General features: G+C 43.6%; 1 protein-coding gene across 1 annotated transcript in view; it reads right to left on the reverse strand.

The window, feature by feature from the left end:
- The window catches only part of LOC145399744 (neural cell adhesion molecule 2-like), a 401,276-nt gene that overhangs the window by 822 nt on the left and 374,308 nt on the right, over nucleotides 1-26,146 (reverse strand). The gene's annotated exons all lie outside the window — the stretch shown is intronic.

A 26,146-nucleotide genomic window follows, 5' to 3' on the forward strand; every position in this document is an offset into this window, starting at 1 on the left:
ATCGCCCTGCTACCAGCTCACACCCCCCTCTCTCATATACCTCTCCACTCCATCCCTCCATCTCATCCTTGGCCTCCCCCTCCCTCTCCCCCCCTCCACCTCACTCACATACACTCTCCTCGTCAGTCTCGCTCTCCATCCTCTCTACATGGCCAAACTACCTCAGTGTACTTCTCCTAACGCTACCTATCACATCCACGTCCACACCACAACGCTCCTTCACTTCCTCATTTGTCAGTCTGTCTCTCCATGTGACTCCACAAGCGCCTCTCAAATAACTAGCACTAGGCTTAAAAATGACAACTGGACGATCAGTGAAATAATAAATTAGTTTTATATGGAAAACAATGGGACGATCAATGACGACCTACCTATTATTAAGGTATACAGGCAGGAAAATCAATGTCAAATAAAGCCTAATAAAATGATAAACACCAAGACGATCAATGTGTTTAACTCCACGAATAACAGCTTGACATTACGAAAAACAGGGCGATTAAATAAACTCTGACATACGAATAACAATACGATAAACAGAACGACCTTTGTGTATTGCCTACTAATCAGCTCTATTAATAATGTAAACAACAGGGCTTCGATGAGGCTCCAACGATAGCCAACTTATGCGATGAACAATAGGGACGACCAACACATTGTGTCCCTAAAAACGAAAGCTTAATAATATGATAAACAATACGGTGATCGGTGGAGCATTTGCAGGGCTAACAGTAAAGTCTAATTGCTAGCCTGTTATTAAAGTGAACCAACAGTGCTTGTATGTCGAGTGGAGGCTATTGTTGTTGTGTGTGTGCTGCAATGAAGTGATCGATGTTGCTCTGATGATATATGATGCGAGAGAGAGAGAGAGAGAGAGAGAGAGAGAGAGAGAGAATGTGTGTGTGTGTGTGTGTGTGTGTGTGTGTGTGTGTGTGTGTGTGTGTGTGTGTGTGTGTGTGTGTGTGTTTGTCGGGCAAGAGAGGCTGATTAGCTGACGTTTGAAGTGATAATTAATGTAACTTTTAATATTTATTTACACGGAAACATCTGAATATTTAAATAATGAGTGAACAGACGCAGGACTGGGTAATTGGCACTTGGTACTCTGTTGATAGTGTCTAGAGTTTTGCGGGTATCCTTTTCTATATCAGGATCCTACCCACCTCATAAATTAATGGGAAATACTACTACTACTACTACTACTACTAATAATAATAATAATAATAATAATAATAATAAAAACAACAATAATAATAATAATGATGATAATGATGTACCGTACTTGGTTTCTCTACGCTGAAAAAAAAAAAAATGTTTGACGTAAGCCGGAAAAAAACAAGAATCGTAAATTATGCAGCTGATCTAACGAAGGTCAGTAGTCTCGTCGGTGTGGGAAGCTTCCTAACACCTCTTCCTAAGTCATTTATTTTGCTTATTTCATCTTACTGTCGTATTCGTGTTACATCAATCCTACCTATATCGCCAAACTCTGCATGAATAACGTGCAAAAGGATATTAACCACCCATATCCAAAAATAAATCGCTAAGCAAGAGGCGTTAGCTTCCTTAACCGACGAGAATAAGAGCCCAAATCTCAACACACACACATTTTTATTCCAACTTGTAAGAAAAGGTTATGGAAAATATGAGAGAGAGAGAGAGAGAGAGAGAGAGAGAGAGAGAGAGAGAGAGAGAGAGAGAGAAGAAGAAGAAGGATTTTTTTGCAAAGCTAATTAATACAATATGAAGAGAGGAAAGCATGTAACTTCGAAAACAGGGGGGTTAAAACTGCTCTTCAGGGATGCATTTTTTCCCCCGGATATCATTTACCAGGTGTGCTACTCTCAAGGTATATTACAAATGAACTCGGAGCTTCACGCAAACATACACACACCTGCAGGGTTATCTCGCCCGCCTCTAATTATTCTGATGTTTTATTTTCACGTCCGAGTTTATTAGAAGGTATTGGAGAGGGACGCCTTCACGTGGTGGCACTGATAATACCCCGTGGCTACGGTGCCTGGTTAAACAAATGTCCCTCAAGTCTCTATCAGCCAAAAGGAGGATGGTGGGCTGCAGAAGAAGGGTTACTTCAGCCTGCAGTCCACTTGGTTCACATTCAAATGAGCCCAGAACTGTAAATACTACTACTACTAATTAATATAAAACTAAGGCATACGCGCATATGACAGTTGTGTAAGAAAATGAAAACATGACGACTGCATGCAACTACAATGTACTTTCACAGTATTTCAACTGACATTGTTATCTTGGAAAAGAATGTGAATATTACGTACCTGCAACTAACAGAGTGAGGAAAACTGACAGTTACGCTATATCGCTATTTGTTATCATGACATGGGTTGTAATTTATTTAAATTTTGCTTGTGTCGTACATGTGCGATAAATTTGTAGAACAGTACTTCCATGAAATATAATTGCCCCCTGGCCCTGTCGGTGGTGGTGTGGTGTGGCGTGGTACCCGAACTAACAGCCCCAGGCCTCGCCTCACCACACCGCACCAGACCGCAGTGTAACACACCACAAAGCAACACACCACACCGCAATTGCATTTTCCACTATCTATTCTACAAACTATTTAGCTCCCATTGTTTACTAGTATAACCTCCTCTCATATATATATATATATATATATATATATATATATATATATATATATATATATATATATATATATATACAGTATTTTGTTGTATATAGATAGATAGGTAGATAGATAGATAGACAGATAGATAAACAGACAGACAAAGATAGATAGATAAATAGATTGGCAGATAGTGTGTGTGTGTGTGTGTGTGTGTGTGTGTGTGTGTGTGTGTGTGTGTGTGTGTACGTTTAACAGCACCCCTGGATCTGACAGTCAGTGTGTGTGGAGTTTAGTCTCCCTCTGAACCAATAATAATTTCCGCACCAGAGTTTCCATGGCAGCCCCTATTATACAGCACTTGGATTATCACTATTATAACATTAACCTCTAGCACGGCACTCTTTATCGGATTACGCGGACGGATATTAAAGGGAGATACTATTACTTGGCTGCAAAAATAGACCAGTGTAAGCTGGTTGTACGAATATTTCAATCCCTCTCTGAAAATAAAAACCACTTGGATTATCGTTGTTAGAACTCTACCACAACTACTGTATATACAGACTAAGGCAGACTAAGACTTAGGATGATGATGAAGTACAGAAAATTGTTTGTATTATATGAACTATTATTGACCGAGAGGAATAATATACAGTGTTTGTAATACTGCATAAATTAGTTGTGCAAAATATTAAGTTTCGATGACTGATTAAACGACTCTTTGATTATCACAATTTTAACATTTCTCTCTCTTACAGGTGCTGGAGAGGGAAGCCTTCTTGTGGTGACGCCGATATGACTGGGCGGTGGAGTTTTCCGGTTATACAACCTTACAATCGTCCCTCAGTCCTCTCCCTATCCCCCTAAATGAGGATGGTAGACTGCGGAAAACGAGTAACTCTGGCCTGTAGTCCACCGGGTTAACATTCAGATGAGCCTGAGGTTGCGGCTACCACTAATGCTATCTTTTTCACAACCTCCTTTGCATGAACGAATATACCAGAAGCATTATTATTTTTCAGTTACAGAGAACAACGCTGTCTTTTGGTTTTACATTATCCTTTGAGCCTAGGGACATGTTTTTCGTTTTATCTCATGACGATTATCTTTAGCTAACCTTACCTTATTTCACTCCACCTCGTGTCACTCCAATGAACCTGAACTCAACTTACTTCATTTCCACTCACTCCATTTACGAAGTAACTTAACCCTACATTAACCTCACCTCATCCAAACTAACCTAATACTAAACAATCTAAGCTAACCTAACCTAATCGAACCTCACCCATACGAACCTAACCCCATACCACTTCACCCCACCCACCTGACCCTCTTACCTATCCCCACCACGGTCTCATCCCACCTCACGCCACTGAACCTAACCTCATGATCACCCCAAATATCACCTATCACCCGACATCACATCCTCCTCCTTAACCTAACCTCACTCCAATTAATCTAACCCCATTAAACACAATTCCAGCTAACCCCGCCTAACTCACCTCACCAACCCAAAAGCCACTTATCCAACAATAACCCAAACCACCTAACAAAACTCTCCCCTCTCTCGCGTTGCTCTCGGCATAACAAACGGTTGGTGTGCGGTAGGGTGATATATATATGATTCTCCGAGGATTACCGCCTCTTTGTTTGTGTACCGAGAATTTAGAGAAGTAGTAAAGAAGGGCTCGTGTTTTTGTGGCTGTAAATGCGAGGGGAAACTAAAATACACGCACTACAGAGAATGGGATCCTCTCTCGTGGTAGAGGCAGGTGTAATTCAGAAACAACCAGAAACGGAATAATGGTTTTAGGGGATCATGTTTCCGTGGCTGTGAATGTGGGGAAAAAATGCACAGACAGAGAAACAGAGAAAGGGGGGTCATAGTTCACCGAGTATGCGACCAGATGAGCCTCGGGGATGTAACAACACAAGCAGAGATAAAGGAAAATGGTGCTACATAGACTACGAAAAACAGAATAAGGAGCTACGTTCTTGTGGGTTTCAGTATGTGCAGGAAATATATATCACAGCCGAAGTATACGAAAAAGCTACTGCGCAGTCTACATAAAACTGACGAATGGGCTGTTCTGTCGACTGTAAATGCGCAAAAAATACAAATCGTTGAGAAAATGGTCCCGAGCACCTACTTCTTATTATCATCCTCTTCTTTCTTTCCTTCATTCCTTCCTCGTCCTTCTGTCTACGGGTGACTTTACACTCCTTCTTCTGTCTTTCCTTCGTTCATTCTTTCCTCTTCATTCTGCCTGTGCCTGACTCTACACTGAGTGACAAGCCTAATGGTTTCCTGTACACCAGGAAACCACTTACTACGCTGGGTGGTAACCATATAACCAAATTATGGCGCCTGGTGGTTTAGTGGGTAATTAAGGCGCTCCAATCGGATTGAGCCGGTGAAGGTTTATATCCAAGGGGTGATTGGGGTTGATTGCTCACGTAATGTCACTGAGGGATGAGCGAGGCTGGTCACTCTCATCTTAAACGTCAGGACCAAGTTGCTAGCCCCGGGGTCCTACGCTCCTCATGGGGCAACGCAGGATTGGATGATGGATGGGTGGATGGATGGATGGATTATTATTATTATTATAATTATTATTATTATTATTATTATTATTGTTGTTGTTATTATTCCGTAATGTCACTTGTGGATGAGCGAGGCTGGTCACTCTCATCTTAAATGTCAGGACCAACTTGCCTAGCCCCGGGGTCCTACGCTCCTCATGGGGCAACGCAGGATTGGATGATGGATGGATTATTATTATTTTTATTATTATTATTATTATTATTTTAATGTGGCTTCAGCTGCATTACGTATTTTCTTCCTATTTCTAGCCATGAAACAAGATCACGTTTTTGCTGTCTCTGTAATCATTTTCTTTTTCTTTCGTAATGGGATTCACACATCACTTTTATGCTCCCTGTAATGCATATTTTTTATTTAATGGATTCGCAAATAAGATCTCTCTCTTATTTTTCTCTGTGATCTGTGGCTTTTTTGTTTTTCAGGTATTTATGGCCACAAAATAGGAGCACTTTTTTGTGTTATCGTGATCTTTCCAGTCTCTCTCTCTCTCTCTCTCTCTCTCTCTCTCTCTCTCTCACACACACACACACACACACACACACACACACGACTACAAAGGGACTCGCGATTCTGCGGCACAAATTAGAGAAACACGAAGTACTAACTATAACCATTTTACCCCGATGACATATTTATTGCTGCTATCACAAGACGATTTTATTCAGCTTTGTGAAGATTTTTCTTTTAATGGAGCAGTTAGATAAAGCTTTCATTAGCCCCTTCACTACTGGAAGTCTGTCTGGAAATGAATAATAATAATAATAATAATAATAATAATAATAACAATAATAATAATAATTAAAAATACTACTACTGTACTTCTACTACTACTACTAATGATGATGATACTATTACTACTACTACTACTGCTACTACTACTACTGCTACTACTACTACCATTACTACTACTTTATTACTACTACTACTACTAGTTACGTCACCAAACTGAAGGAGATAAATCTAGACTATTGAAAATCCAGGGATAAAAGGTAATGTACTTATCAACTTAACCTCTTACGTCCAATGCAATATTTCCTTTATCAGTCTATTTATTTATTTATTTATTACTGTAACAAGACGCTTTTAATTCTAGTAAGGAAAGATCTCTGTGGGAGTGAGGGGGATGTACTGAGGCTCTGTCTAACCCCTCCAGTTGGACGTCTCTCCAGCGCTGAGGAAAATCGTCCGGCAGCAGAAAGAGAGAGAGAGAGAGAGAGAGAGAGAGATATGATGGTGATAATAAAGATGACGATGACGATGATGATGATGATGATGATGATGATGATGATAACGACGATGATGATATCTGACAATGACTCTAACACCAGTGACGATGATGATGACGAAGACAACAGTGAAAATAAAGACCAAATTTCAAAGATAGGAATATACTGTGCACTTCTATCCTTTTACCCCCTAAAAAAAAAAAAAAAAAATGGAACCATACAAAATAATATACCCCAAAAATATGAAAAGAAAAAAAAAAAAAGTCCTCTCCTCCAGGGCCACCAACACCGGTGCCTGATCCTCTTTCCAGAATCCAATCCCCGCCTGAATGATCTCAAATGCTCCTACTTTGTCTTCATATGGGAATATCAAAACATTACGATTCCTTTTCTTTTTTCGTTTTGATCGCATTTCCTCTCCATTTCTGGATTAAATAGTTAAGATTTAGACGACAGTTTATGCCGCGTTTCATTATCTAAGGGCATATTTTTAAATTATTTTTTCTTTTAATAAATGAAACTGCATTTTGATAGTCAACTGAAACAATGCAATACTGTACTTTAAAGGAGTGCAGAATTTATATAGCACTTTGCAGCATATGGAAACTATTCTTATTCCAGTGAAAGGAAAATATAAAATGCATGAGCAAACAGAAATTAATGCAAATCAAATCTGCGAGTATACATCTTTATACTGTAACTAATATCCTGTATAGCGAATGCATAGTATACATTATTTCGTATCGGAAATTATAAAATCTTTCATATCTATGGGAACTGAATATTATTTTACAACTGGAAATCATACATTCCAATATAATATTAATCTATAGCACATGTAAACAACACACACACACACACACACACACACACACACACACACACACACACACACACACACACAAAGTATATACTGTAAACATATAATGTATATATGTACATAAATACTGTAACGGAAACTAACATATTCCTCTACAACGTATGATAAATATACATTACGTTCACTGAAAACTACGCTTTCCTGTATACAGAGAATGAATGTAAATAATTCTAAAACTAAACAAATCCTGGCAGCAAAGTGTTACCTGGCCTGCGTAGGAGGAAAAAAAATAAATAAAGGAAAAAAAGGAAAATGAGATGACGTTAAGCAAGCCAGTTACTGTGCGGCGCTCCTTCTCATTCCCTTCCTCTCGCTTCCTCCGCTGTCCACGACCTCTTCTCCCCCTCTTTATGCCCCGTCTCTGTCCACTTCCCTTCTCTACCTCGCTTTTCTTCTCTCTCTTTCGCATTTCCCTTCGACTCTCTCTCTCTCTCTCTCTCTCTCTCTCTCTCTCTCTCTCTCTCTCTCAAAACTTCTTTCCCCTTTCTCATAATTGCGGTACATATCGGAAGATGCTAAAAACATAACATAATCTGTGTACAAAATGCAAAGGACAGGAAATAACGATTAAAAAATATCTAAGAGTGTCTGTAAGTAGTTGTTCATTTCCCAGCAATGTAATGAAGCTACTGAGAAGGCTAACAGAACGTCAGTATTAAGTAACGAAAATTTCACCAGTAACAGAGAAAGATATAATCATCGCACTGGAAGGGAGCACTGTAACGTAACACTTGGGAAAATAGGCTGTACTTTTACGGGCTACTCACCGAGGCAAAAATATCCCAATTTCAATCACGGTTGTGTAAGGCCACCTGGCTGATGCAATCCCCAGGAAACAGATTTTTTTAATGAAAGGCTAAATGGACTGAGCTTAATTTCCTTGTCAAAGTTTGCATGAGAGGAAAATTAATCAAGTGCTTTAAAATCCTGAAGGACTGAAAACGCACACATTTCCAGCTTGTTTTCCCTTCGTTCCTTATCTGCCTGCGTACGAGAACAGATTAAAATTTCTCAAAACGATAATCTTGATATCATAAACACTTCTTCGAAAATGAAAACGTGACTGAATAACGTAACAGGCCTCTATAAAATGTTATACTGAGCTCCAATGCATGACCACATCACCACTAGATACAAACCAGTCATACAAAAATCAGGAGTAGAAAGCACCAGCCTAAACATGGATAAAAACAGCTGGGATTTTGATCCATCAGCATCACGTATTAATTACACTGCATGCACTCGAGAGACCCACAAATGGCATTATCGATGAAACTGAAAAGCTATCTAGCTGTGTGTGTGTGTGTGTGTGTGTGTGTGTGTGTGTGTGTGTGTGTGTGTGTGTGTGTGTGTGTGTGTGTAATTAGTAGTTTACATGTTACACCTCAAATTCAAATCAGTCTCCTTTTTTAGGACAGCTTCCTACCGTTACTACAATAAATTATACTGATCAGGCAGACAAGCAAAGTGTTGCTTTTACCTTTTTCCTGTACGACTGACTGTCGGAAGGTCTGAAGGGTGGGGGAGAGCCTTCTGCTATAATATCCTTTTCTTGAATTTCCGGAATTAGAGGGACAGTGTTCCAGGTAAAATTAAAAACCAGACTACGTTGAAGGGACCCTAAGGTGTGTGCATTCCGTGTGTCTGTGTAATTCCATGTGCGGTCTGTGTATCTGTGTAATTCCATGGTGGCCTAATTCTCTCTTCCCTTCCATACTCTCATTTGTTCCATTGTTCAGGATTAATCTTTATACTCTTACCTAACTACTCTCTCTCTCTCTCTCTCTCTCTCAATCGTTCCTCATCATTCCAATTTCCCTTTGGCCCTCAAATTTACTCTCCCTTTCCCTCTCTGTCTCCGCCCTCTCTCACATCCTCCTCCACTTTCTCCCTTTTCTCTCCTCCCTTTCTATCTTTTCTTATCAGTTCACTATTCTTTTATCATCCTCCTAATACTACCTTTACTTTCAACTTGCCTTCCATCTTCCTCCTCCCCCCCCTCTCCCGCCCCCTACCTTTTTCACCTCTCGCCCGCTCTTCTCCGCCCCTTCCTCTCACTCCTTGACCCTACCCCCTCCCACGTCCATCCACTTTTCTCTCACCCTACATCTGTCAGTGTTGCCCTCACTCTCTCCCCCTCCCCCTCTTTCTTCTCGTCTTTCTCTCTCTGTCTCCTCTTACCGTACCACTTACACCTTTGTTCACCCACCACCTTTCTGCCTTTCTACCTCTCCGAACCCCTCCCTCTCTCCCTATCCGCTCACTCCCTCTCTCCTCCCCTTTCCTCTTCCTCCCCCTCTCTGCCAGCTGCTGCCCGTGACGTCTGCCTCTCCTCCAGCCAGCCATTTAATATATTCTATCAGACTCCAGCAGGCAGACCACCCGGCCAGGCGTGCAGGGTTCCTCCTAGTGTTAGCGCCTCTTGTCTTGTTTACTGGCGGCCCGGGGAGATGCCAGAGATTGGAGATTGGAGGGGAGGAGGAAGGAGAGGAGGAAGGACAGGAAGGAGGGAAAGGTACGTGGCAGTAAAGGAGAAAGGAGAGGAAAAAGGGAAAGATATGTGTAAGTAAAGGAGAAGTGGGTGGAAGAAGGCAAACGTATGTGGGAAAGAAGGAAGGAGAGATGCAAGAGACCGGAGATTGGAGGGGAGCAGGGATAGGAGGGGGAAAAGGGAGGAAGAGGGGAAAGGTATGTGGGAGGGAAGGAAGGGGAGATGCTAGGATTGGAGACTGGAAAGGAGGAGGAGAAAGGGGAGGCGGAAGAAAAAGTTATGTTGAAGGGAAAGAAAGGGTGATGCTAGACACTGCAGATTGGAGGGAAGGTGAAGGGGGAAGGAGAAGGAAGAAGAAGGGAAAGATACTGGGAGGAAAGGAAAGGGAGATGCTAGAGACTAGATATTGGAGAGGAGGAGGGATGGGAAAGGAAAAAGGGAGGAAGAAGGGAAAGGTATGCGAGAGGGAAGGAGGGGGAATGACTAGAGATTGCAGACTGAAGGGGAGGGGGAGGAAGGGGAAGGGGAAAAGGAAGAAGGGAAGAGGAAAGAAATGTGGGAGGGAAGGAAGGGGTGACGCTGGAGACTGGAGGGAAGACGGAAGAAGGGAAAGGTATGTGGGAGGGAAGGATGAAGGGAAAGGTATGTGGGAGGGAAGGAAAGGGATATTCATGAAGAAAGTGGGGGAGAGGGGAAATATTCTGTGTCTGAGAAGGAAGGAATGGGAGATATCTGGAATGGCGATTGGAGAGGAGAAGGGGAACCTGGAGATTCGAGAGAAGAATGGGGAGAAAGAAAATGCTAGGAGAATGCAGGTTGGACGGCAGAATGGAAGCTAGAGTAAAGGGAATAAGAAATGGAAGGAAGGGAGATGCAGGGTGAATCGAGAGAGAGAAGGGAAATGTTTTGGGGAAAGGAAGGAAGGAAGGAAGCAAGCAAGCAAGCAAGCAAGGACGGATAAGAAGTTACAAGGAGAACAGGGAGAGGAAAGGCAATGTATGTGGCCAGAAAAAAAGGAGGAAAACATGCTAGACAGTGCAGAGAAGCAGGGGAGCTGAAGGGATGGAAAAGAGAAAGGGAAGGGAGAAGGGGAAGGTATATAGCAAGGAATGGACACGTGAATGTTGAGGGGAGACGAGGAGGTGGATTCAGAGAAATAAGAAAAAGTGAGATGAAAAGAGAGGATGGCGATGAAGGGGAAGAAGAAAGCGAAAAGAATATGAAAAGCTATAAAGGTGAGAAAGTTCAGAAATTGGGGTGGGTGGTGGAGAAGTGTGAGTGAAGGGAAAATGGTGGGGAAAGTGGAAAAGGCTGAGGATGAGAGGAAGGGGGTGAGGATGATGGGAATAGGCTGATGGAGGAAAAAGGGTGAGGATGAGGGAAAAAGGGTGAGGATGATGGGAATATGCTGAGGATGGAGGAAAAAGGGTGGGGATGAGGGGAAAAGGGTGAGGATGAGGGGAAAAAGGTAAGGATGAGGGGAAAGGGTGAGGATGAGGGGAAACGGTGAGGATGAGGGGAAAATAGTAAGGATGAGGGAAAAAGGGTGAGGATGGAGGAAAAAGGGTGAGGATGAGGGGAAAAAGGGTGAGGATGAGGGGAAAAAGGGTGAGGATGAGGGGAAAAGGGTGAGGATGAGGGGGAAAGAGTGAGGATGAAGGGAAAGGGTGAGGACCGGGGAAAAAGAGTAAGGATGAGGGGAAAATAGTAAGGATGAGGGGAAAGGGTGAGGATGGAGGAAAAAGGGTGAGGATGAGGGGAAAAAGGGTGAGGATGAGGGGAAAAAGGGTGAGGATGAGGGGAAAAGGGTGAGGATGAGGGGGAAAGGGTGAGGATGAAGGGAAAGGGTGAGGACCGGGGAAAAAGAGTAAGGATGAGGGGAAAATAGTAAGGATGAGGGGAAAAGGGTGAGGATGAGGGGAAAAGGGTGAGGATGAGGGGAAAAAGGGTGAGGATGAGGGGATGAGGATGAGGGGAAAAAGGGTGAGGATGAGGGGATGAGGATGAGGGGAAAAAGGGTGAGGATGAGGGGATGAGGATGAGGGGAAAAAGGGCGAGGATGAAAGGAGAAAAGAGTGAGGATGAGGGGAAAATGGTGAGGATGAGGAGGAAAGGTTGAGGATATGGGGAAAAGGGTTGGGGAGTAATGAAGAGTTCGAGGAATGGGAGAGGAATAAGTGAGAAAATGGTACGAGGAGGAGGGGGAGAAGGAGAAGCAGGGCGGAGGAGGAGGAGGAGGAGGAGGAGGAAGCTATCTGTGAGGGACGGACAAGATGAAAATTTTGTGGGAGACGCAGGAGGAAGTGGGTGAGGGACGGAAGGAGTTGGAGGGAGGGAAAGGTGAAATGGGCAGGAGGAAGGAAAAAGTGCAATGTGTAGGAGGAAGGAAAAGGTGAAATGTATAGGAAGAATGCAAAGGTGAAAAGAGTGGAGGAAAGGTGAAATGGGTAGGAAGAAAGAAAAGGGAAATGAGTATAAGGGAAAGGGGACTTGAGTATAAGGGAAAGATGAAATAAGTAGGCGGAAGGGAAAGGTACATGGGACGCAAAGGGGAGGGGAAAGAGTGAGGGGAGAAGACGATAAAAGTTTGGGGACGAAGCTAGAAAACAAGAAAGGAAAAAGGGGGCAACAGAAAGGTGAGGAAGAGGGGGAAAGTATGTAAGAAGGAGGGGGAGGAAGTGGAAAAATGTATAAAAGAAAAAAACATAAAAGGATGACAATTCAGTGGAAAAGGTAAGAGATATGGAGAGGGTGTGGGACTGAGAAGGAGTGGCAGAATAAGAAGAAAGAGAATGGAAGAAAATGGCATTGTAGATAGAAATGAAGATGAGAATATTGTAGGAAATACTATACATGGGGAAGCGTGAGAAGAAGGGGTGAAGGGATGGGAAAGGGGAAGAAAGTAAGGGAAAAACAGGGATGCAGAGGGTTGGAAAAGATGAAAGAAGAAAAATGAAAGGGAAAGAATGTAAGGAAAAGTAACAGGGAGTTGCAGGAAGGAGCTCTGGAAATTTGGGTAGAGTGAAAGTGGGTGCAGGTCTGAGGAAGAGAAAGTCACATAGAACTGACGAGATATACGGGAAGAGGTGAGGTGAAACGGGTTAGAGGAAGAGGTTAAGAGGTTGGAAGAAGGGGAGAGTGGAAGGTAAAGGGAAGAGGGAAGGGAGGCGGGAAGAGGAAAGAAGGGAGGAGGGAAGGGGAAAGAGGTTGGGAAGAAGGAACGGGAGAGAGGAAGGGGAAGAAAGAGAGGAAGAGAAAAGAAGACTAGAAGAGGAGGGGAAACAAGGAAGGGATGGGCAAGGAAGAGAGGAAGGGGAAGAAGAGTGAGATCGAGAAAAGGGAAGGGGAGGGAGAAGAGGAAGGAGGAAGGGAATGGGGAAGGGGATGGAAGAACGGAAGAGGGAAGAGGAAGAGTAAGCAGGAAGGGAAGAGAAAAAGAAGAAAAGATAAGGGGAAGGAAGAAAAGGAGAAAGAAGAAAGGAAGATGGGATGGAGGAGAATGGCGGGAAGAGGGAAGGTGAGGGAAGAACGAAGAAAAAGGGAAAAGGAGAGGGGAAAGAAGAACGCTGCGGCTCTGGAATGGTAATAGGAAAAGAGGAAAGGAGTAAAGAAAAATAACAACTTGAAATTAATGTCAAAACTAGAGACTACAGAGAGTGTGGAGCAAGAACGTCGGAAAGGGAGGAAGGGGGAAAGGAAGAAAGCGAGGGAAGGAAATGAAAACTGAAAGGGAAAATGTGGAGGAAGGGTAAATGATTGGGGGAAATGATGAAGCGTTTGAGAGAGAGAGAGAGAGAGAGAGAGAGAGAGAACTGGAAAAGGAAGGGAAACAAAATGAACGGGATATCTTTAAAGAATGGAAAGTACCGGCTCAAAGAAAGGGAAGTCTGTAAGGAAAGGAAAGGGAAGCTAAATAATGGGTATCTGTAAGGAAAGGACAGCTAAAGAAAAAGCTAACTAAGGGATATTTGTAAAAGAACGGAAAGCTAAAGAAGAGAAATTTATAAGGGAAGGAAAGGCAAACTAAAAGACGGATATCTGTAAGGAAAGGAAAGGAAAGCTAAATGAGAAATACCTTTAAGGAAAGAAAAAAACAGCAAAAAGAAAAAATGCAAATTTAAGGAGAGGAAAGGATAAAAGAAAGTTATAACTAACGAAAGTAAAGGAAAGGAAACGAAAGGAATGTCAAAAAACTGATAAATGCCACGAAAGGAAGGGGAAATGACTAGGAAAAAGGTTGGAGGAAAAGGGTTATTAGAAAGTATGAATAATAATGACTGGAGAGGGGATGCCAGGACGAGGACGAGCAGGAGGAGGAGGAGGAATGTGGAAAGAGCGTAAAGGTAGGAGAGGGAGAGAATGACCTGAATGCAAATAAAGAGGAAGAAATGGCGGAGGAAAAGAGAATGATGAGGAAGACGTGGATGAGGAAGATGTGAAGGAAGAGGAGGAAGATGGGGAACAAGAGGTAATGAACAGGAAGAAGCAGAAGGGGATGGAGACCGGGAAGGGTAGAAAAGCCAGGAGAAAAGTAATTAAAAAATAAAGAAAATTACTTTGCCACAGTGACCCATAATTATCTTTACTCGCTTCAGGCGGTTTCTTTCAACTTAGGAGACTTTCTAACTGGAGGGGTCATCTAGTGCTTTCACAATCCCCTTCACCATGAGCGGTCTCTCCACACCTAAGCAGAATCGTCTGACGGTAGAATATATATTGCCCAGATAAAAACTTCTTCGTTTGGAGAGGAAGATGGTAAAATGAATATTGAAGAAGGGAGTGAAAGATGGGGAGAATACACACAGGGAAGGAACTGCAGGGAGGAAAAGCTGTGAGAAATTGAACTGCTGTGTGGGAGAAGCCGAAGAAATAGGGGGGAAAGCTGTGTCGGTCAGAAATTGGGTGAATGTGAGAACAGAAATGATAACTGGAGAGAGAAAGAAAATTTAGAAAAGTAAACTGGGGAACTGACAGACAGGATGGAAAAGTTGGGAGGTGATGAGGAAGAGGGATGAAGCCCCCCTACAAAATGGTGGGCGAGGGGAGAACAAGTATTTTAACAAACTGGGGAAATGTGAAGATAGTAATGAAAACTAGAGAGGCGAATGAAATTAGAAAATGAAAAGGAATGAGAACACTCAGAGATAAAGCAAAGACTAAAAAGCAATGAGATATAGAATTGCTGTGGCCGTAGAAATGAGAGATGCGGTGCTGACTTGAAATTGGGGAGATGTGTAAGAGTGAAAAATGGAGAGGAGAATGAGGACTAGAAATTACAGAAGAGCAAGGATAAAAGCCAAGGAACTGCAGAGAGGAAAAACTTTTGAGAAATGAACTGCCGTAGGAGAGAGAGAGAGAGAGAGAGAAAGGGAGGGAGGGAGGGAGAAGACAGAAGAGAGGGTGAGGGACGGAGGGTACGTAGGAGGGGAAGGGAGGGACAGGGGAGGGGGAGGGGAACGGGGAGAGGTGGAAACAAGCGTAGGCTGTTCCAACCACCTCACACCCTCCTCCACCCTGACGAGTCTGCGGTCATCTTCCTTTTAATGTAACTAAAAACGTTCTACAGTCACCCTAATCAGACAATCATACTGATCAATTCATTACAACCACATATCCGATCCTTGCAGAATACAAACAATACTTACTGAACAGCGAAATCATGCACAATATAACTTCAATACATACAAACACTTAGTGGCCGGCACTACGCGCTCGCCCCCGAAACATGCACTAACACCACTACGCGCTCGCCCCCGAAACATGCACTAACACCAAACTTAACATGAAGCGCAAAGGTAAGCAACAGAAACAGACCCATTGGTCCTTTCGCGGCTGTTTGGTATAGGGGTGGTAATAACTAACAAAACTACTCTGCCAAGGGCAAGGACAGAAAAGCAGGAAAGCTCCATGGACCTGCACTGACGTACCGAGCATGCCCATTCGATATTCGGCTCAATCCACCCAGCGGTATAACCTGTAGAGAGTTCCCAATGTCTGGCGAAAACTCGGGCACAAAAGTGCGCGTGGCTCGCGCACAACTGACTGCATGCAATAATAATTAACACAATCGTTATCAGCCCGTCGTTCGGCGTCTTTTAATGTATGACACGTCAAATGCGGACAGACGCGCACACAGACAACGCTTATTTGCATTGTATTACTGATTTCTGCACCAACATTCTGCATACTCATACATACCTTCACACACCACCATCCTTGTAACACTCCGTCCAATCACCGACTGACATTATATAAACGAAAAACGGCGTACATATGGCCAGGTATACAATCAAACGCAACCCAGGATCGCTACACCACACCCACACGAACACCGAGAGACTACTGAACTGAGACTACGGGGTCTTGATTTACTGGGAATGATGCTGTTCTTGCGACATAAAAACCCCCCATTATAAATACCACAGTTTTTCACTGTCTTCATCAAATACTGCCTTCAAAGTAAGTTTAACTGATTTTGAGCGAATAAACATGTATGCCCCTCTATGACAAACGGACATCACGAGAAAACGGCAAACAAGCATAGTAAAGTGCATAAAACACAGGCGACATCATCAAAAGCACACATCATCACACACAGCAACATTCAAGCGTTCATTTATTACTCAACACCCAAATTCATTCATGAGACCAACTAGAGTCATTTAAATTGCGATGCTGGAGTATTTAAATGCCTAAGAAGGGTGAATAAAAACACAAGAAGGATTAAATGTCTCGCTTGACGGCAAGTCGACAGCCAGAGACGAGGTGGGCGGGGCTCAGTGGGGGGGGGGGGAGGAGAGTTGACGCCTACATTCTGACGACGTGTTTGTTTTATTAACAAAACATTATTGCCTTTGTACTAACCAAAAACTATTTTATTTACCATAGGGGAGACTTTTCGAAATGGAGGAGTTACACATGGTCCTTTAGCTGAATTAAATCGCTTAAAAATAGCTTGTATGAAATGAGAGTAACGAAGCTTGCTTTCTATTTGATATATGTCTGTCTGTCTGTCTGTCTGTATGTATGTAGGTATGTACTATAGAGGCCGGCTTGTGCAGTGTTGAAAGTATACACAGAATCCAGATTATTGCAAAATGGCAACAGAAACGCAGGATTTGTCAGAGAAAACTACGATATTCACGCATCACGTAACCATTAGAAATTCTCTAAAATTCTGTACCTACATTCCCATACCAAGACTTTCCAGACCAAGAGAGGGTTCACAGGGACAGCATCAACATTCAGGCTCCTATGACTCACTCTCAGCTGAATAAAATCGTCTGGCATCTGCTGGAATAAACTACTAGGTGTCCCGATAATGAGAGAGTTAACATGCTGCTTGAGAGAGAGAGAGAGAGAGAGAGAGAGAGAGAGAGAGGATGGGGGGAGCTTCGATGACTTGAAATTGGGTGTATACCAGAATATACTGTAAATGAAAACTGGAAAGAGAGGAGCTAGGAAAATAGCCTGAAGGACAGACGGGAAAAAAGGGAGAGGTTACCGTCGCGTAGGTGAAGCGGGAAACGTGAAAAAAGAAACGAAAATGAGTGAAAAAAAAAAAACTATGAAATTTGGACAAGCAGGGAGGAAGTGGAAAAAAAACCTGGGCGATGATGAAGTAAGTACAAAGGAAAAAAAACTTATTGGGAGGTGACGAAAACGTGAAAGGAAGGAGTTACGGTCAACTGGAGAAGGAAGATGCTGAATAAAGATGAAGGAGACAGGAAGGAAGGATCAAGGAACGAGGAAGGAGAAGCCTGGTGGAATGAAGATGATGAAGGGGAAGGATAAAAATAAATGCAGGTGAAGAGGTGGATTACAGGAATTATCCGTCACTTAACAAGAAAATATAGAAGAAATAGTTGAAAATAAGTGAAAGTGAAGGGTTGGAGGAGGAGACAGGAAAGAAAAACCTGGAATAAAGATGATGCAGGGGAAAGAAAGGATAAATACAGGTAGAAAAAGGTGTTAGAGACAGGAATTACCGAGTTCAAGAGGAAGAAGAATGTTGAAAATTAATAAGAGAAATTCGAAGTGATGAAGAACGGAGGAATATGGCAGGAGGAAATGGAGGGCTTGGAGGAAAGACAGGGCTTGGAGGAAAGGAAGGGCTCGGAGGAACAAACCGGGCGTTGGGAGGAAATGGAAAGGGATCAGAAAAGATAGGAAGGATAAGGAAATTCGACGGAGAGCGAGGCGAAGTGAGGGAGGAGGAGAGTAAAAGATATAAAGGAAGAGCCGTAAGGGAAATGGACCGATGGAGAAAGACAGGAAATGAGATGGAAGGACAGGTAGATAGATAGACAGACAGATGGACAGACAGATAGCGAGATGGACAGAGACACACATTGGTAGATGTATAGATTGAGAGACAGATAGACAGACAGACAGAGATATGGACTGAGACACAATTATAGATAGACAGTTGGATAAAGACAGAAACAGATAGGCAGAGAGACAGACTGATAGACAGATAGATGGAGACTGAAAAAGACAGACATGCAGAGACAGATACAGAGGCAGACAGACAGAAAGATAGGTAGGTGGGCAGGTAGGTAAGCAGGCAAGCAGGCAGGCAGGCAGGAAGGCAGGAGAGAGAGAGAGAGAGAGAGAGAGAGAGAGAGAGAGAGAGAGAGAGAGAGAGAGACAGACAGACAGACAGACAGACAGAGCATCGGAAAAGAAGAGAACCGTGAGAGAAAGATGGAGAGATTTGAGAAGAGGGAATACAAATGGGTAGTCATCGGCCAGCACGCCAGACGGTTCCTCACAGGGCTGTTTGCGAGAGAGAGAGAGAGAGAGAGAGAGAGAGAGAGAGAGAGAGAGAGAGAGAGAGAGAGAGAGAGAAAATATGGGAGAAGGAAAAAAAAAACAGTAGGGGAGGGGGAATGAAAAAAAAATATGGGAGAAGAAGAAGGATGGTAATGAAATGGGAGAGGGGGAAAGGACAAAAATAAGAAAGAAAATAAGGGAGAAGGAAGATTAAACACACTGGGGGATGAAAGAATAATAAAGAAGAGAGAGAGAGAGAGAGAGAGAGAGAGAGAGAGAGAGAGAGAGGGATTTTTGCGTAAGTGGGAGAGGAAAACTGATGAATAAAAGAGGAAAGTCCGTTTACGAAAGTGACAACGAGAGGGAAACACACACACACACACACACACACACACACACACACACACACACACACACACACAACGAGGAGGGTTTTTTTGTGAAAGTGGAAGGAAGAGTGTGAAAAAAAAAAAAGAGAGGAAGTTTGCACAATCGGGAGGTGGAAATAAAAACGAAACAAAACAAGACAATCAAGCTGTTTGCGTCAGTGGAAGGGGGAGAAAACACAACAAAAACAGGGAGAGAACAAGAGGCAAGGGTGATGTTTGCAATGTAGGAGAGGGAGAGAGTAAAGGAAGAGCAAAATGAAAACAGAGTAAAGAGAGTAGAATATTTAAGCAAATCAGGAGGGACATGAAGGAAGAGAGAGGGAGGAAGATGGAAGAAAAACACGAACGAAGAGAAAGGAAGATAAAAGCAAACTGGAGGAAAATGAATGGATGAGGAAAGATGGAAGAAAAATAAGATAGTAAAGAGAGGAACATGAAGGAAGAAGGAAAAAAAACAAGAGAAAGGAAAATACAAGTGGGATGAGGGATATGAAGGAAGAGAAAGAAAAAAAGAAAGAGAGCTAAATTAAATAAAGCGCAAGAAAGACCACACAGGAAGATGAAACGCGAAGTGTGAGGGGAGACTTTTTTTTTTTTATTTTTTTTATTATATTTACTTGGCCAGAAGATTGATAGACTGAGGGATTAACGGTAGCTGTCTGTCCTGTTCCTATTTCTGCTGTTGTTTTAATTTAACGCGACCCTCTCACTGACGGTGTCCTTGTCTTTCTCTCTCTCTCTCTCTCTCTCTCTCTCTCTCACACACACACACACACACACACACACACACACACACACACACACACACACACACATACACACACACACCTTCCTCTCCCCTCTGTCTCTCTACCCGACCTTTTATTCCATTTGCCAGTATCGAAAGTGAGAGAGAATCCAAGAAAAACACAGATTCCGTGAACAATGCATACTGAAACCCTTACAATCCCGCATCCCACTCATACTGAAACCCTTACAATCCCGCATCCCACTCATACTGAAACCCTTACAATCCCACATCCCACTCATACACTGAAACCATCACAATCCCACATCCCACTCATACACCGAAACCATCACAATCCCAAAAAACACATAAAGGCTATCGTAATCCCCACAATACTCCTATAATAAATCCCTCACAATACGCTCTCTCACTCACATATCAAAGCACTTACAATAACATCCCACATGAAGACCCAATATTACGCCCCACACACTTACATCCCTCAAAATCCCACATTCCACTTGTATACTGAAACCTATGGAAGCCAACAACTACATCTGAACACTACATACCAACATCTCCCTCCGTATCCCTGAAAACCCCGGCGTTGGAGAGGGGCGCCTTCTCCCTATGCCACTGATATAACCGGTCAGCTCCACGGCCCGGTTACACATACGTCCCTTAAGTCCCCACCCTAACCCCCGAGAGGACGATGGTAGACTGCGGGAAAAGAGCAACTTCAGCCTGCAGTCTATCGGGGTCACGTTCAGATGAGCCTAGGGTTGCAATTACGCCTACTGCCTTTCCTCTCTGCGTCAAACTGGATTACTGGATTTTTTTTTTTAGGAAGTGGGGGGGAGGGCATGGTCAGATTCCTCTTTCCACGGGGGTTCAGTTTCAGTATTCGGGTTTCATTCCGTTTCTGGCCGTCCCCGGTGAATAGGTAACGAGGAACGACGGGGAAAACACAGTGATTAAATTTCTCCCGCTCTTTTTCACTCGTTCAGACTCGGGAGGGGGAAAAATTATGGGGAGAGAGAGAGAGAGAGAGAGAGAGAGAGAGAATGACAACAATCAACAAAGTGTCAAGTAAAAATGAGTCACACATTCAGTCACACATCACCTGGAATCTCTGAAATCTTTGCTCCATCTCCCAACGACACACACTAAACAGCTCTTCATAATACCTGTGGGGTAGAGCCATGCCCTCGACTGTCAGGTGAAAAAGGGAAGGAACGCCTGTCATGTGTGTCTCCGTGTATGTTTCACTCTTCCTTTTCTCTTCACTGTCAGTTATTTTGCTTCTTCAGCTTTCAACCAAGCTGTAAATAAAATAAAAAGCAAACAATACAATAAAAATAGTAACAAAATGTATATGGCTCATTAACAAAAACTAAAGCCATAAATGAAAGTAACTGCAATAAACCAAAATTTAAACAATAAAATATGGTAAACAGTTCACGCAAAAGTTGTACCAATATAACATTAGTACAGTAAAAACTAAAACTAAAAAATATAAAATAAATGTGGCAGAGATTACAGAAAGAAAACTAAATATTAAAAAAAAAGTTAAATGTCTTTGGGCATATAATCTTTCATAATTACAGCGAAAAATGAACATGGCGTAAAAGAAAAATATCTCAATTAATCTAAAAAGTGTCTGAATATTCATAGCAACGAAATATATTAACTGTTGAGATAATTTGTTGGGGGATAAGAAAAACACATTAAAACATCATATTTATTTACATTATCAAAACACTTGCTTCTTTCAAGTTTCATTTCTCTCCCAAAATTTACAGGGAAAAAAAAAAAATACAAGCAGACGATCATCCCAGGTACTGCATTTCTTGTTACGATAGCTTGTCGGAATTGTACAGGTGTGGTCAGTTGTTCGTTTGCAGTATCTCGAAGCTGAATACAAAATCCGATGACTCTTGCTAAATTATCAAATACTGTTAAGTCCCCCTTCTTCACTGCTCTCCATATTCCTCATTCTTCTTCCAGCCACCCCAGCCAAATGATTAACCTTGACTGTGTGTGTGTGTGTGTGTGTGTGTGTGTGTGTGTGTGTGTGTGTGTGTGTGTGTGTGTGTGTGTGTGTGTGTGTGTGTGTGTGTGTGTGTGTGCCGTCAATCCTGGCGTGAAAACTGTTATTTCGTCTGCAGCACTCTACCGTTCAAACATCTCTTCCTTCTCGTTCAATCTCTCCTTCTTCCAGTTTCCTCACTCAATCTCCCACTAAGCCGGACCTGCCCCATTTTTATCAGTGTGTTTCTTGCGTCAATCTCGCCATGAAAGGAAGTTATTTCATCTCTTCCGGTTTATCGCCCGATTTTTGGTAGAATTATTACTGTCTGTCGTCCTGTTATCTGTCACCATTCTCATCTTCCCCCCCCAGACCAAACATCTCACCGACTATGTTTTAATGTCGCTTTGTGTGTGTGTGTGTGTGTGTGTGTGTGTGTGTGTGTGTGTGTGTGTGTGTGTGTGTGTGTGTGTGTGTGTGTGTGTGTGTGTGTGTGTGTGTGTGTGTGTGTGTGTGTGTGTGTGTGTGTGTGTGTGTGTGTGTGTGTGTGTGTGTGTGTGTGTGTGTGTGTGTGTGTGTGTGTGTGTGTGTGCAGCGTCAATTCCCACATGAATGGAAGTGTTATTTCATCCACTCCAATCTACGAACAGGACCGTGGATTAAACTGCCTGCCTTTGTCCTCCTACGCGCCGCTTCTGTTCGCCCATCTTCCTCGTGAAAAACAAAAAACAGAAAAACAATGTGTGTGTGTGTGTGTGTGTGTGTGTGTGTGTGTGTGTGTGTGTGTGTGTGAGAGAGAGAGAGAGAGAGAGAGAGAATGGGTGCTGGTGGGTGTGAGTGTGGATGTATGAGTGGGTGTGGGTGAGTGTGAAAGTGAACGAAAGAGAGTGTGGGTGTGGGTGAGGGTGAAAGTGAGAGAAAGGGTGTGGGTGTGGGTGGTGTGTAGGTGAGGGAAAGAGAGCGTGGGTGTGGGTGGTGTGTTGGTGAGCGAAAGAGAGTGGGTGTGGGTGTGTGTGAAAGTGAACGAGTGGGTGTGGGTGGTGTGAGTGACAGAAAAGGGTGTGTGTGTGTTTGTGGAGAGAGAGAGAGAGAGAGAGAGAGAGAGAGAGAGAGAGAGAGGCCCTAGGTAGTTTAGATAGCGGCTGATCTCTTTTCCCTTTCACTTTCGTCCTCACCACCCACTACGGTACAGAGCCAGTCTTCTATCTAACCCATCATGCTCTCTCTCTCTCTCTCTCTCTCTCTCTCTCTCTCTCTCTCTCTCTCTCTCTCTCTCTCTCTCTCTCTCAGTGCTTAACCCCTTTCCTACGACGACGCCTCCTTTACATATTTACTAACCTCTGACGATTTTATTTTTCAGCCATGAGTAAACTGATGAAACGCAGCTGAGTAAACTGATGAAACGCAGAGTAATGGGACATGCTCACTCACTGTATTGCTGTACCCTCAGGCGACTGTAAACCGAGGGATTCTACGCTGGGTGGTAACCATATAACGAAAATGACGCTAGGTGGTCTAGTTGGTTGAGGTGCTCCAACCAGATGAGGCCCGTAAAGGTTTTCATCGAAAGGTTGGTCGGCGATTACTGAACACATTATGTAACTCATGGACAAACGAGGCTGGTCACCCTCGCCTTCAATGTTGGGAGTGGGTAGCTTGGCGTCAGGCCCCTACGCTCCTGATGGGTAAAAAAAAAATAAAAAGGAGAGAGAGAAAAGAATTAGATGATGAATGGATGGATAGATCTGTTTTTCGCAAGGTGAACAAAGAAAGGAGGATGCAAAATCCTCCCCAGCCTACTGTCTTCACTTGCAAAACAACAATTCGTAGTCTGGCGAGGTAAAACAATCGTAGGTGACTGAGGGCGGGAGCAGCGCGGAAGCAGCGTGTCGAGTTGGCAGGCGGGCCGAGTTTACAAGTTAGGTGCCGAATCTGACATGGACACACAACACCAAACAACTTCACGCAGGACCCCTCCCCACCCTCCCATCCCTCAATCCACCCCTTCCCCCCAGCCGGTCTTCTCTCCCTTCTCCTCCTCCCCACCCCCGATGCTCCATGGCACTGTTAGGGGGATGAGGGTGAAGGTGCGGGTATGAGGGTTTGGAGAATGAGGGGAAGGGGAAGGGGGAATGGGAGGGAAAGAGAGGGAAGAAAAGGCAGATGGAGAAGGCAAAGAATTGGAAAAGTGTGGGAGAAGGACGAGAAAGATAAGACGAGAGATATAGGTGATGGGGGAAGATAAAGGAGAGAGGGGGAAGAGAAGCGAGAGGGATGAAGGGGTGGAATGCAGGGAGAAAGAGAGGGTTGGGAGAAGAGAAAGAGGTAGAGGAGCATTGGTTAACAGATGGGAGAGGCATGAAAGGAATGTGGGAGGGGGAGTAGGAAAGAGGAGAGGGAAGTGAGGAAGGGAGAGAGCAGAGTGGAGGAACGATATAGGGCCGAAGTAAATGGAAGGAATGACGGAGGGAACGGGGAAGTAGCAAAGAAAGAAAATTGGTTAAAAAAGAGGAAATGGAAGAGAGGGTTAGGGAAGGGCGAAGGAAAAGTGAAAGATGGGAGAGGAAAAGGGATGAACGGAAAGGGGGAAAAGCTAGAAAATGAGGAAGGTACGATAAATGGAATGAAGGTAGGGATGACGATATGGGGAATAAGGGGCGGAGACAGGGTGATAAATGAAAGAGATGGAGGAACTGTATGGAGCGAGGAGGAGAGTGGTCAGAGCTGAGGAGAGAGGGAAGAGGAGAAAGCTGAGGAGAGAGGGAAGGGGACAGAGCTGGGGAGGGAAGAGGTGGAGAGAGAAGCTGGTAGAGGAGAGGGAAGAGGCAAGGACTATGGGGAGGACGGAGAAGAAGGTGGGGAGATGGAAGGGAGAATGAGATAAGGAGAGGAGCAGAGAGAGAGAGAGATGGCGAGAGGAGCAGGGAGAGAGATGGAGAGAGCAGAGAGGGAAGGATAAAGCCAAGACACTGGTGTAGAAAAAGAGGGAGAGAGGTGGGGAGTGGAGAGAGGTGCTGACTGGGGAGGTGAGGAGGCAGAAGGCAGGTTGGGGAGAGGGTGACGAGGGCAGTGGTGTGTGGGAAGTGTTGCGTGGGAAGTGACCAGTGTGTTTGGCGATGTCAACTACCTTCACTGCAGTAGGCGACATACGAACGGAAGGGGGGTAAAAGCTATGTACGCTATGTATGTATGTATGTATATACAGTTGGGGATAAAAATGCACACGATGTTTCACCTTTTCTGTTTCACCTACTTGAATTCTGTTGACTAACATTCCAAATCTGAAAGAGGCTTGGTATGTTTTTTTATCTTTTTTTAATCGGCAGATGATTCTCTCTGATATGATAATTCGCGATGGATAATGACGGACATGCCCTAAGTGTGAAACAGACGCAGTGGATCAGTGTGTATACTTTTGTCCTTGATTGTATACTTTTTGCACCTCGCTCTTAGCCCGCTGTATTTTCACAGGCACAAGGTGACTCCCAAGCACCTTTTTCTGGGCGACTAATTTTCCGCGCTAAGCCTTTATATTCTCCTGTAGGACGGTCATACTCACCTGACTAACCCCATGACTCTGATGGCGTATTTTGTTGCTTTGTTTTTGCCGCATCCACACGACTGTCTTCAGATTAGGATTGATATCTTGAACTGGAGGGGTAAAATAAAGCCTTCATTCTTCCCTTCAGTATCAAAATTATTTCCTAAGTTGAATAAAATCGTATGAAGGCAACAGGATTAAAGGAAAGCAACCTGCTCGGGCTGAACTGGTTAATAATGATTTTGGATCGCATTTTAAGCGGCATGGGAGGCTTCGTAGCACCTTTTTCTCAGTGATTTATTATTTTTATTACACCCTGTTATTCTTTCTGTAGGACACTGAGGTGTTACGTGCAAAGAGATCGCTTAGGAAGAGGCGCCCGATATTAATAAATCGCTTAGGAACAGGCGCTTGATATCTCTTCTATAGAATACTGAGGTGTAGTGTGCAGAATAAATAGCTACTGAAGAGACGCTGCGAAACCTTCAAAGCCTGTTGCAATACGACCATACTTACATACTTATACAACACGCGTGAAAATATTAACCCGCCACACGTCAAAGAAAACGAGTAAGGAAGAAATGTTGAGAAGCCTCCGAAACCCAGGCGAGTACTACACCAACACTCCTTTCACTTTAACCTGGCCTGAAGTTGTCGACTCTCCGTCATGAATGCTGAGGTGGAACAAGACAAGAACATTAGGGTACGGTGTTAGTCACGATGAAGTGCTATGGGAAGGATACAGAGTCGCAGTCGCTATTTTTTCAGCCAGTGAGTTACGTGAATGAAGCTGATAAAGGACGAAAATCTGGGCTGCTAAGAGAGTCAGGAAGAAGTGCTACGGCAAGGATGCAGAACCCTCCTCCCCCCCCCCTCTC

Source organism: Coenobita brevimanus, chromosome 50 (genome assembly GCF_032717465.1).
Source record: "Coenobita brevimanus isolate Jiangsu-jjx chromosome 50, ASM3271746v2, whole genome shotgun sequence".
In the NCBI taxonomy this organism is placed as follows: Eukaryota; Metazoa; Arthropoda; class Malacostraca; order Decapoda; family Coenobitidae; genus Coenobita; species Coenobita brevimanus.